The sequence below is a fragment of the Macrotis lagotis genome, chromosome 1 (assembly GCF_037893015.1).
Source record: "Macrotis lagotis isolate mMagLag1 chromosome 1, bilby.v1.9.chrom.fasta, whole genome shotgun sequence".
Lineage (NCBI taxonomy): Eukaryota > Metazoa > Chordata > Mammalia > Peramelemorphia > Peramelidae > Macrotis > Macrotis lagotis.
In genome coordinates this window covers 563,184,526-563,199,012 of record NC_133658.1, presented here as the reverse complement: position 1 = coordinate 563,199,012, position 14,487 = coordinate 563,184,526, and the positions used below count along the sequence as shown (strand labels likewise).

The following is a 14,487-nucleotide window of genomic DNA, read 5'->3' as shown; positions in this document are numbered from 1 at the left end:
GAAAGAATATACCAAGAAAAATGAATTTATCCACAGCATTAAGAATTTGTCCATCTGCTGTATGGTTCCACATATGGATGATATGATGCTGGTTCATGGAAAAACCTGTTTTCTTGTTACTAATTATCTAGTCAAAATTAGCACAAGTGAAAGAGACCCATTCCATACTCTGCTGTATCTCAGCCTCAGAGACTATGTTGAGTATCCAAATCTGTCAACAAAAAGTAGCATATCTACTCTCCCTCCATTTTAGTCTTGTCTTGTAGCCTTTTCAAGCTAAATGATTTACTGTCTGTAGTGGACCTCCTTGTAGTAGCTGACCTTCATGTCATTTTCATCCTTGTTCAAGTCATCTGACAACATCCCTGAAAACATCATGCTAAAAAACATGGGAACAAGCCCATAGCCCTGATCACTCCATTGATGACTGAGAAAGCACCTACAGATGAATGGTGTAGGAAAGAACTGTAGAGTTGCAAGGTACACAAATGAAAATAAGGGAGAAGAACAGATGGGAATGGATGATGTACACTTACCAAGTCCACAGGGAAGGAACAAAGACTCAGTAGTGTCTTGGAAAGAAAAGGAAGTGCAGAAGAATGAGAAAGGAAGAAAAAGTATATTTAATTTAGTGGGTTCTAAAATAATCTAAAAGAAGCTCTAAAAAGAGCTTCTTGGTATAAAACGAAGAAAGGCAGGTTTTTGTTGGAGCCAACCTGAACTGGCTCAAGAACTAATTAAGTTTTCAAAGTGCATATCCGGGATGGAGCCAAGATGGCAGCAGAAAGCTAACAAGCTCCCAGAGCTTTCCCCTACAAAGATACATGAAGCTTCTACTCTGACATTCATGCTACAGATCTTACCAAGAAAAAGAGAAGATTCAAAGAAGTTTTAAACTATAGACATCATGGAGGAGCTTCAGTGAAAGTCTGTCTCTTGGAGGGAAAAGGGGAAGTAAAGTCCAGGATATGGGAGAATGGGAAAGCCAGCTGGAGGCTTTTAGCCACAGTACAATCCAGGTCCCTCCAGCTTAACAACAGCAGAGGTCCTGGCAGCTAGATAGCAAGGCAGCCAGGAGGACTCCAACCTCAACCAAAGTCTGAATCCTTTTACATTGGGGTAAAAGACAGGACTGGGCTGGGAACAAACCACTGTTAAGTCAGAACCTGGACATAATGGAGGGAAAAAAACCTCTTCAAAGGCTGGATTGCATAGGCAACATCTTGGCCAATAAAAAGCCAGGAATCAGGCCCCATCCCCAGGAAAAACAAAACAAAAACAAAAAAAACTTGGATCTATATTCCCTATACCTCAGGAGCAGAACTAAAACAGCAAAGATGAACTCCCTATAGAAAATTACAGACAAAGATGACAGCAATGCCATGTCTGAAGAAAAAAGTAAAAATAACCAACTGGAAAAGGAAACACAGAAGTTAATTGAAGAAAATAAAACCTTAAAAATTAGAACTGAACAAATAAAAACAAATGAATCTATATGACTACAAGATTCCATGAAACAAAATAAAAAGACTGAAAAAATTGAAGAAAATGTAAAGTACCTTTTAGGGAAAATGAATGACCTGGAAAATAGATTCAGGAAAAACAAGCTATGATTCACTGGACTACCAGAAAGCGTGGATCAAGGAAAAAACCTGGAAAGTATCGTGCAGGAAATTATGAGGGAAAACTTTCCAAATCTACTAGAACAAGATAATACTATAATCACTAAAAGAATCCCCTGGACCCCTCCAGAAAGAGACCCCCAGGATAAAAACTCCAAGTGCTTTAATGCTTTTAATAGCCAAATTCCAGAACTCTTAAATAAAGGAAAGACTATTGCAAGCAGCATAAAGAAAGCAATTCAAATATAAAGGAAACACAATCAGACTCACACAGAATCTATCACCCTTAATATTGAAGGATTGGAAGACCTGGAATAGCATATTTTGGAAAGTAAGGGACCTGGGATTGCAACCCAAAATGTACTACCCTGCAAAATTCAGCATATACAGGCAGGGGAAAGGATGTATGTTCAATGAAACAGAGGACTTCCAGAATTTCCTGACACAAAGACCAGAATGGAACAGAGAATTCAATCACCAAATACACAATTTGAGAGTTCCATTAAAAAAAAGATAAATGAAAAGGGAGAGGAAAAAACAAAAGAAAAACAAAACAATGTTGGTAAAGAACATCAAATTCTATATAACCCTAAAAGGGAAGATATAAGACTTCTAGTTTTTTTGAACCTTACTTCTCTTAGGATAATTAAAGGATAGAATATAATTGTAGAGAATGAACCTAAAGGATATGGGTATAATTGAATCTTATCTCTCCATTGAAAAGTTCCAAGATTACATCACTATGTTTGAGACAAAGGGCCCTGAAGAAAAGCAGAGGGTGTTAACTTAAGTGTATCATTATCCTTTGACCCCCTTTAATCACACCGTGACCTGAGTCAATGTAACCATAATTTACAATCATTTGTAAAGTTCTCAGGTGAGACCTCCAGAGCCTCTCAGTACTTAGAGATCTTCAAGATTCTTGCAGTTAATTAGATCAGGGTTTGACTTAACCAATGTTTCACTTAACAGGTAATTAAGTACCCTGGGTGGGGAGGACAGGTGTGGTGGTGGTGGGTGTAAAGTGGGAGAGAGAACAGCCCTTGCTTCACTTAAAAGGTGTTAAGTACCCTTGGGGGGGGAGGTAAAGACCTGGGGGAGGGGCACAAGTAGTTCAAGAAATGATATGGCTTTGACTGATATTTTGACTCATGAGGATTGTGTATACTTGAAAGATACTTGAAAAGGGGGTAAGGTAAAATTATAATTATATATGATTATAATAATTTGATGCAATTTGGGTCAATGCTGCTTATCAAGCAATCAAGTAAACAATCTGTAATGATATCTTGACAATGATATGAGCTCATCAAGCTATCAGATAATCAAACTATGTTTGATAATACCTGATTAATAATATTAGAGCAATAAATAACAAGGGAAGAGGCACAAAGATTTATAATTTTAGAGGAAAAGAAGGGAGAATGTGAATGCTGAGTAAATTCTATTCAAAAGATTTAGCTCAGTGAGGGAATGAGATACATTCCCACTTGGTTTTAAAAATCTAACAATCTACAGGAAGGTGGGGCTGGGAAAGGGAAAGATAAGGGAAGAAGGGATTAATAAAAGGGAAGGGGAGGTATAAGTGAAAATAAACTGAAAATTACATTAAAAATCAAAGGGGAAAGGTAGTAAAATTCTGATGAGAAAGAATAAGAGAAAAGGAAAGAGAAAAATATAAATGGAGAAAGAGAGCATGGAGGGAAATACAGAATTAGTAATCTTAACTGTAAATGTGAATGGGATGAACTTTCCCATAAAATGGAAATGGGTAGCAGAATGGATTAAAAACCAGAATCCTACAATATGTTGTTTATAAGAAATACATTTGAAGCAGAGAGATACATACAGGGTAAAGGTAAAAGGTTGGAGCAAAATATATTAAGTTTCTGCAGAAGGAAAAAGAAATCTGGGGTAGTGATTCTATTCTCAAATAAAGTAAATGCAAAAAGCAATCTCATTAAAAGGGTAAAGGAAGGAAACTACATTTTCTTAAAAGGTACCACTGGTAATGAAGCTATATCATTACTAAACATGTATGCACCTATTGGTAAGGCATCCAAATGCCTAAAGGAAAAGCTGAGTGAATCACAAGGAGACATAGACAGTAAAACTTTGAGAAGGGGTGACTGCAATCTCCCTCTCTCAGAACTAGATAAATCCAAGAATAAAATAAATGAGAAAGAAGTTAAGAAGGTGAATGAAATCTTAACAAACTTAGACATGATAGAACTCTGCAGAAAACTTAATGGGAATAGAAAAGTATATACCTTTTTCTCAGTACTACATGGCCCCTACACCAAAACTGACCATGTACTAGGTAGGGCACAAAAAGCATAATCAAATGCAGAAAGGTAAAAATAATTAATATACACTTCTCAGACCATGATCCAATAAAAATTACATATAATAAAGGGTCAGGGAAAGGTAAACCAAGAAATAATTGGAAATTAAATAACTTTATCTAAAATAATGGGTGGATCAAACAGTAAATAATAGAAATAATCAATAATTATATTCAAGAAACTCATGATGAGACATTATGCCAAAATTTATGGGATGCAGGCAAGGCAGTTTTGAGATGGAACTTTATATCTCTAAATGCCTGTATGAATGAAATAGAGAAAGAGGAGATTAATGAATTGGGTATGCAACTTAAAAAGCTAGAAAAAGAGCAAATTAAAGATCCCCAATTACACAACAAATTAGAAATTCTGAAGACAAAGGAGAGATTAATAAAACTTAAAGCAAGAAAACCATTGATCTCATAAATAAAACTAAGAGATGATTTTATGAAAAAGTCAATAAAAGAGACAAACCTTTGGTTAATCTGATTTTTTTAAAAAAGAAAGAAGATAAACAAATTACCAGTATCCAAAATGAAAAGGGTGAACTAAGCACCAACAAGGAGGATACTGAAGAAATAATTCAAAGCTTCTTTGCCAAATTGTGTGCCAATAAATTAGATAACTTGAGTGAAATGGGTGAATATTTACAAAAATACAAACTGCCCAGATTAACAGAAGGGGAAATAAATTACTTAAATAACCCCATTTCAGAAAAAGAAATTGAAGAAACTATCAATAAACTCCCTAAGAAAAAGTCTCCAGGTCCAGATTGATTTACAGGTGAATTATACCAAGCATTTAAGGAACAATTAATTCCTATTCTACCAAACTCCTTTTAAGATATCAACATTATGCTGATACCTAAACCAGGAAAAACCAAAACTGACAAATAAAATTATAGACCAATCTCCCTAATGAATATTGATGCAAGTTATTACCAGGATAATACACTATGATAAGGTCCGATTTATACCAGGCAGCCAGGGATAGTTCAATAATGGGAAAATACTCAACATAATTAACCATATCAATAGGAAAAACCAACAAAAATCTTATGATTCTCTCAATATATGCTGGAAAAAACCTTTGATAAAATACAACATCCTTTTCTATTAGAAATACTAGAAAGGATCAGGGGTGAAACAAGGGTGCCCATTATCACCACTACTATTCAATACAGTATTAGCAATGTTAACATCAGCAATTAGAGAAGAAAAAGAAATTAAAGGAATTAGAATTGGGAAGGAAGAGATAAAACTCTCACTATTCGCAGATGACATGATGGTCTACCTAGAGAATCCCAAGAAATCATCTAAAAAACTACTGGAAACAATTAACAATTTTAGCAAAGTTCCAGGTTATAAAATAAATCCCCATAAATTCTCAACTTTCCTATATATGACTAGCAAGAAACAGCAGGAAGAGCTAGAAAGAGAAATCCCATTCAAAGTAACCTCAAACAGTGTAAAATACTTGGGAGTCTAGTTGCCAAGACAGACTTAGAATCTTTTTGAAAACAATTATAAAACACTTCTCACATAAATTAAATTAGATTTAAATAACTAGGCAAATATCAATTGCTCATGGAAAGGGAGAGTTAATATAATAAAAATGACAATTCAACCAAAACTAAACTATCTGTTTAGTGCCCTAACAATCAAAATTCCAAAAAATTACTTTAATGAGTTAGAAAAAATTGTAAGTAAAATCATATGGAGAAATAAAAAGTCAAGAATTGACAGGAGCTTAAGGAGAAAAAATGCAAACGAAGGTGGCTTAGTGCTACCCAATCTAAAATTATATTATAAAGCATCAGTCATCAAAACTGTTTGGTACTGGCTAAGAAATAGAGTGGTAGACCAGTGTAATAGGCTAGGTGTAAAAAGCAGGAGAGGATTATAGTAATCTGCTGTTTGATAAACCCAGAGTCAGGCCACCAGGATAAAAACTCCCTCTTTGATAAAAACTGCTGGGATAATTGAAAGTTAGGATGGAAGAAACCTCAATTAGACCAACACCTCACAGCCTTTACCAAGATAAGATCCAAATGGTTACAGGACATAGACATAAAAAACAATTCTATAAGCAAATTGGGAGATCAAGGACTAGTCTACCTGTCAGATCTATGGAAAGGGGAACGGTTTATGACTAAGGATGAGTTGGAGAACATCACTAAAAACCAATTAGATGATTTAGATTACATTAAATTAAAAAGGTTTTGCACAGATAAAACCAATGTAATCAAGATCAAAAGAAAAGTAGTAAATTGGGCAACAATCTTTACAACTAATGATTCTGACAAAGGACTCATTTCTAAAATATACAGAGAACTGAGTCATATTTTTAAAACAAAAAGCCATTCCCCAATTGACAAATGGTCAAAGGATATGCAGAGGCAATTTACAGATGAGGAGATCAAAGCAATCCATAGCCATATGAAAAAATGCACTAAATCATTAATTATTAGAGAAATGCAAATTAAAGGTACACTGAGGTACCACCTCACCTCTCAGATTGGCCAGTATGACCAGGAAGGATAATGATCATTATTGGAAGGGATGTGGGAAATCTGGGACACTATTACACTGTTGGTGGAGCTGTGAACTCATCCAACCCTTCTGGAGAGCTATTTGGAACTATGCCCAAAGGGCAACAAACATGAGCATACCCTTTGACCCAGCAATACCACTACTGGGTCTATACCCTGAAGAGATGAGGAAAAAGGGTAAACACATTACTTGTACAAAAATATTTATAGCAGCCCTGTTTGTGGTGGCAAAGAATTGGAAATCCAGTAAATGTCCTTCAATTGGGGAAAGGTTTAGCAAACTGTGGTATATGTATGTCATGGAACACTATTGTTCTATTAGAAACCAGGAGGGACGGGATTTCAGGGAAACCTGGAGGGAATTGCTTGAACTGATGCTGAGTGAGATGAGCAGAACCAGGAAAAATCTGTACACACTAACAGCAACATGGGAGTGATGTTCAACCTTGAAGGACTTGCTCATTCCATCAGCGCAACAATTGTGAACAATTTTTGGCTGTTTGCAAAGGAGAGTACCATCTGTATCCAGATAAGGAGCTGTGGAGTTTGAACTAAGTACAAGGACTATTCCCTTTAATTTGGGGGGGAAAAAAAACAAAACCCAGATGTGTTATTGTTTGATCTGGTTACCTCTGAGAATTCTGTTCTCTTTAAGGATATGATTTCTCTCTCATCACACTCAATTTGGATCAAGGCCCAACATGGAAAGTAAAGACTGACAGAGTGCTATCTGTGGGGTGGGGGTGGGGGGAGGGAAGCAAGATTGGGGGAAAATTGTAAAACTCAAATAATATCTTTAATAAAAATTTAAAAAAAAAGAAATACTAGAAAGTTTAGGAATAAATGTTTTCCTTGAAATAATAAATAGTATCTATCTAAAACCAAAAACAAATCTTATATGTAATGGGGAATAAACTGGGAATATTTCCAATAAATTCAGGGGTAAAACATGGATGCCCATTATCACCATAACTATACAATATAGTATTAGAAATGCTAGCAATAGCAATAAAAGAAAAAAATAAATTGAAGGAATCAAAATTCACAATGAGGAAGCAAAACTTTCATTCTGTGCAAATGATATGATGGTATACCTAGAGAACCCAGGAAAATCATCTAAAAAAACTCCTTGAAGCAATTAACAAATTCAGCAAAATAGCAGGATGTAAAATAAACCCATACAAACATCAACATTTCTATATATGTGAACAACAAAGTCCTAGAGCAAGAGATAGAAAGAGAAATTCCAATTAAAATAACTAAGCAATATTAAATACTTGGGAATCTACCTCCCAAGACAAACTGAGAAACTGTATAAGCACAATTATAAAGCACTCCTCACCCAAATAGAGTCAGATCCAAACAATTGGAAAAAATATCAACTATTCATGGTTAGGTAGAGCTAATATAATAAAAACAACAATTCTACCCAAATTAAATCACTTATTCAGTGCCATAACAATCATACTGCTAAATAGTTACTTTACCAAGGTAGGAAAAACAATAAAATTCATCTGGAGCAAGAAAAGGGCAAGAATAGCAAGGGAAATGATGAAAAAAAATGTATAGAAAGGTGATCTAACTCTACCAGATCTAAAACTATACTATAAAGCAGCAGTCATTGAAACTGCCTGGTACTGGTTAAGAAATGGAATAATAGATCAGTGGATTAGGATGGGTTCAAAAGAAACTGCAGTAAATGGCAGCAGCAATCTACTATTTGACAAACCCAAAGATGTTAGCCTCTGGGATAAGAACTCACTATTTGACAAAACTTGTTTGGAACCTGGAAATAGTAGGGCAAAAACTAGGCATAGATACACATCTCACACCCTATAACAAAATAAGGTCAAAATGGGTACAGGATTTAGACATAAAGACTGATACCATAGATAAATTAACAGAGCAAGAAATACTCTATTTATCTAAACTATGGAAAGGGGATAAATTTATGACTAACCAAGAACTAGAGCACATTATGAACTTCAAAATGTATGACTTTGATTATATTAAATTAAAAAGGTTGTGCACTAATAAAATCAAATGTGGCCAAAATTAGAAAGAAAGCAGAAAGTTAGGAAACAATCTTCACAACTAGGAATTCTGATAAAGGTCTCATTTCTAAAATATATAGAGAATTGCCACAAATTTATAAGGTCACAAGTCATTTCCCAATTGATAAATGGTCAAAAGATATGAGTAGTTTTCAAATAGAGAAATTAAAGCTATATTTAATCATATGAACAATACTCCAATCATTATTCATTAGAGAAATGCAAATTAAAATAGCTATGAGGTATCACTTTACACCTATCAGATTGGACAAGATGGAAAAAAAAGGGAAAATGATCAATGTTGGAGAGGTTGTGGGAGGATTGATTGTGACATTGATGCATTACTGATCTAATCTTTTTGGAGAGCAATATGGAACTATGCCCAAAGAGCAATAAAAATGTCCGTACCCTTTGATCTAGTAATTGCAATTCTAGGTCTATATCCAGAAGAAATTATAAAAATTTTTAAAAAGTCTTACATGTTCCAAAATATTCATAGCAGCTCTTTTTGTAATGGCAAAGTATTGGAAATTGAGGAGATGCCCATCAATTGGGGAATGGCTAAACAAGTTATGGCACATGAACACTATGGAATACTGTTGTTCCATAAGAAACCATAAATGGTCAGACTCTAGAGAAGCATGGAATGACTTATAGGATGCTGAGCGAAGGGAGGAGAACCAAGAGAACAATGTACATATCTACAACAATATTGTGAGATCAACTATCTTGATGGAAGCAACTCTTCTCAGCAATCCAGAGAGCTAGTACAATTGTATTTGACTGGCTATGGACAATGCTATCCCTTTCCAGAGGAAGAAAAACAAAACACACAACAACAATAACAACAACAACAACAACTCTCCCGAATCAGATAAACGCTTTATAAAAATTATTTCTCATGTGTTTCTTTGCCTTAATCCTAATTCCTCCTGCCAGAAATTACTAATTTGTAAAATGTTTATCAAACATGTATGTAAAATGCTAAATTGACTGTTCCCTGCTGAGGGGAGGGGGGATGAGAAGGGAGGTTGAAGGGAAATTTTGTGACATGAAAATATACAGGTACATATGGATGAAAAGAAATAAATCAGCCCCCCCAAATTTTAAAAGATGAAGGCCTTTTCACTTCAAAATAACCTGTCTCTATTCACTTGCCATAGGACCCATCACTTCCTCATTAAAAAAAAATCATTACTTGAAAAAAAAGTTTTCAGTGTGATGAGTTGAAGTTTGGAAATTGGCAAAAACTACAAATCATGGTTTTATTTATTGTTTTGTTTATTGCATTGACTTAAAAAAGTGAAAAAGAAAATGTTAATACAAGTTAAACTTAAAAGTATACAAAGGACATACAAACTACCACCCCCTCCCCCAGAGCTAGTTGTTAAATATTTTCCAATACACTTCTGGGAAAGGATCTCACTAAAAAGGATTCCCTTGAGAAAAGATGTAGAGAGCCTGTGAGAGGAGACTTCATGATATGATAAATCTGTGGAAAGTTGGAATACTGGGAAACAGTCTTTGTCAAAGTATTTTGCCTTTTAAGTTAACATTCTGGAACTGTTGAGATCCAGAAAGCAATGAACTAAGCATGAGCTCTGAGAGGATAGCAGCCAATGTGGCGAGTGATAATGGGGAGGACAGTGTGTGATTAGATTGTACAGTTTGAGATATGATCATTTCCATCATTAGGTGTTAATTCTATCCAGCATAACTTTCCTAAAAGTGGATATATCCAAGTGTAAGGCACAAAATTTATACAGGTGATAACCTTGAAAATGGTCTGAAAAGGGAGTTCAAATCCAGAACTTCAGAAATTTAAATTCCAAGAGGTTCACAGAGAAATTAAAGATGGGATAAATTAGGATATAACAAGAATCAATGCTCATTTCCTTCATTCTACTATGCTTATGAAAATGTACTTGAAACAAATTTTATTTGCTATTTGGTACATTCAGAGAAAAACAATTTTTTTTTGAACCACTGGATAGTTCAGTTTGAGAGGAACATAAACTGTGAAAGTGAAATATGCTTGGGACTCAATTCATAATATTGATTCTCTTGAGTAAGAAAACTCCCTCTTTGGCACAATTCTAATGCAGGCTTTTTATCATCTGTTACTTGGTTGATTTCAGTAGCATTCTAATCGGTCTTCCTGCCTCAAATTTCATTGCATGTCAAACTAAGGTATCTAAGTGATATTCCTTTTTTCTTTTCTTTTTTTAAAGGTAATGGGGTTAAGTGACTTGCCCAAGGTCACACAATTATTATCAAATGTCTGAGACCACATTTGAACTCAGGTCTTCCTTAATCCAGGACTGGTCCTCTATTCACTGTGCCATCTAACTGCCCCTAAGTGATACTCCAAGAGCACTCCACTGCTCATTTAACTCCAGTGACACACTACCGCATTCCCCAAAGTGTAAGATGCACCTTAAATTCGGGGCCTGAAATTTGAAAAAAATGTATTACATAATTTATTCATCATAAACTCCTTATTTGTGTTTGATGACAAATCACCATCTCAGGAGCAGCTCTGCATGCTCTCCTGCCTGTGGTTTAGCCTGCAGTTGAACACAACTCTCCCTTAGCAAGTCTGGTGATGGATGCCTGCTTAGATCACTGTGTTTCATGAACCAGAAGCACCAGTAATGTCCTTTGAAATCAGTCACTTCAGCAAAATGATTACAACAAGTGATCACTAGGATAATACAATCTGATCAAGTAGGATTTATTCCAGGAAGGCAGGGATGGTTCAATATTAGGAAAACTGTTAGTACACTCAATTATATCAACAACAAACCCATCAGAAATCATATGATCATATCAATAGATGCTGAAAAAGCTTTTGACAAAATACAGCATCCATTCCTATTAAAAACACTAGAGAGTGTAGGAATAAATGGACTGTTCCTTAAAATAATTAGCAGTATCTATCTGAAACCATTAACAAGCATTATATTCAATGGGGAGAGGCTAGAGGCATTCCCAATAAGATCAGGAGTGAAACAAGGGTGCCCATTATCACCACTACTATTCAATATTGTATTAGAAATGTTAGCATCAGCAATTAGAGAAGAAAAAGAAATTGAAAGAATTAGAATTGGGAAGGAAGAGACAAAACTCTCACTCTTTGCAGATGCCATGATGAAAAACCTAGAGAATCCCAAGAAATCATCCAAAAAACTACTGGAAACAACTAGCAATTTTAGCAAAGTTTCAGGTTACAAAATAATCCCTCATAAATCCTCAACTTTTCTTTATATGTCTAACAAGATACAGCAGGAAGAGCTAGAAAGAGAAATCCCATTCAAAGTAACCTCAGATAGTGTAAAATACTTGGGAGTCTAGTTGCCAAGACAGACTTAGAATCTTTTTGAAAACAATTATAAAACACTTCTCACACAAATTAAATCAGATTTAAAAAACTGGGCAAATATCAACCGCTCATGGATAGATAGAGCTAATATACTAAAAATGACAATTCTACCAAAGCTAAACTGTTTAATGCCCTACCAATCAAAATTTCAAAAAATTACTTTAATGAGTTAGAAAAAATTGTAAGTAAATTCATATGGAGAAATAAAAGGTCAAGAATTGACAGGAGCTTAATGAAAAAAAGTGTAAAAGAAGGTGGCTTAGCCCTACCTGATCTAAAATTATATTATAAAGCATCAGTCATCAAAACTGTTCGGTATTGGCTAAGAAATAGAGTGGTGGACCAGTGGAATAGACTAGTTGTAAAAGCAGGAGAGGATTATCATAATCTGCTATTTGATAAACCCAGAGAGTCCAGCCATTGGGATAAAAACTCCCTCTTTGATAAAAACTGCTGGGATAATTGGAAGTTAGTATGGAAGAAACTTAGATTAGACCAACACCTCACACCCTTTACCAAGATAAGATCCAAATGATTACAGGACATAGACATAAAAAACAATACTATAAGCAAATTAGAAGATCAAGGACCATTTTACCTGTCAGGTCTATGGAAAGGGGAACGGTTTACGACTAAGAAAGAGTTGGAGAACATCACCAAAAACCAATTAGATGATTTAGATTACATTAAATTAAAAGGCTTTTGCACAGATAAAACCAATGTAACCAAGATCAAAAGAAATGTATTAAACTGGGAAAAAATCTTTACAACTAATGATTCTGACAAAGGACTCATTTCTAAAGTATGCAGAGAGCTGAGTAATATTTTTAAAACAAAAATCCATTCCCCAATTGACAAATGGTCAAAGGATATGCAAAGGCAATTTACAGATGAGGAGATCAAAGCAATCCATAGCCATATGAAAAAATGCTCTAAAGCATTAATTATTAGAGAAATGCAAATTAAAGCTTCTCTGAGGTACCACATCACACCGCTCAGATTGGGCAATATGACCAGAAAGGATAATGATCATTGTTGGAAAGGTTGTGGGAAATCTGGGACACTATTACACTGTTGTTGGAGCTGTGAACTCATCCAACCCTTCTGGAGAGCTATTTGGAACTATGCCCAAAGGGCAACAAAAATGTGCATACTCTTTGACCCAGCAATACCACTACTGGGTCTATACCCTGAAGAGATGATGAGAAAGGGTAAAAACATTACTTGTACAAAAATATTTATAGCAGCCCTGTTTGTGGTGGCAAAGAATTGGAAATCAAGTAAATGTTCTTCAATTGGGGAATGGCTTAGCAAACTGTGGTATATGTATGTCATAGAACACTATTGTTCTATTAGAAACCAGGAGAGATGGGAATTCAGGGAAGCCTGGAGGGATTTGCATGAACTGATGCTGAGTGAGATGAGCAGAACCAGAATACTCTGTATACCCTAACAGCAACATGGGAGTGATGTTCAACCTTGAAGGACTGGGTCATTCCATCAGTGCAAAAATCAGGAACAAGATTGGGCTGTCTGCAAAGGAGAGTTCCAGCTGTATCCAGATCAGGAGCTGTGGAGTTTGAACAAAGTTCAAGGACTATTCCCTTTAATTTAGAAAAAAACAGATATCTTATTGTCTGATCTTGTCATCTCTTAGACTTCTGTTCTTTAAGGATATGATTTCTCTCTCATCACACCCATTTTGGATCAAGGTACAACATGGAAACAAAGTAAAGACTGACAGAGTACTTTCTGTAGGGGGGGGTGGGGGGAGGGAAGCAAGATAGGGGGGGAAAATTGTAAAACTCAAATAATATCTTTAATAAAAATTAATTAAAAAAAAGAAATCAGTCACTTCTTGTTCTTCAGCAATTCTTGTGGCCTCCTGCTGAACCGTTTTTGTGGACACAGGAATTCTACTGGTCCTTTACTCTTCAGTCCATCTCTTCAACTTCCTTTCTAACTCAGGGCATTTGGCTGACTTGCTTCTCATGGCCTTCTTCTGCCGGGGTGTTTGCAAGAGAGTTTCTTCTTCCCATATCCAGATTTGGATTGTTTTTTCAATTGGAGAATGGCCAAACTGACATTCAGTGACACTATTTCCATTCACGTTTGCATACTGGATCACTGTAAACTCGAATTCAGCACTGTACAAAAATCTTTTCTGAGTCATTTCTGGGCATTTAATTTTCTTCACAACATGCATGAGAATACTTATACTACTTAAGTGATTAAGTTATTTGTTGCTTTGTTAAATTTGCTTACCATTTAAATAAAAGAATAAAATGGAATTTTCATACATATAGAACTGAAAAAGAAGACTACACGTGAAATTGGGAAACTCTATTAGTAGAGATTATTTTTCTTTTTACATATATAATAAATTCAACATGTAACTGTCAAAATATTTTTCTTTGGGATTCTTTCTAGTCTATCTGTCCTTTTCTGTATATTTTAAGTGCTTGATTAGCCTTTCATGTTTTCATTTCTTTTGTTTTCATTTTAACAGAAGAGAAAAACTGAAGAGAACAAA

At 35.1% G+C, this 14,487-nt stretch overlaps 1 protein-coding gene across 8 annotated transcripts in view; it reads right to left on the bottom strand.

The window, feature by feature from the left end:
• Positions 1-14,487, bottom strand: part of LOC141507115 (OX-2 membrane glycoprotein-like) — a 74,985-nt gene that overhangs the window by 29,339 nt on the left and 31,159 nt on the right. For 2 of the 8 annotated variants that reach the window (XM_074214507.1, XM_074214504.1), the window contains one exon: positions 4-14,101. The exons of the other annotated variants lie outside the window; for them this stretch is intronic. The gene's annotated coding sequence lies outside the window, so the exon portion shown is untranslated. Of the gene's footprint in view, positions 1-3; positions 14,102-14,487 lie in introns of those variants that run through there. 8 annotated transcript variants of the gene reach the window in all.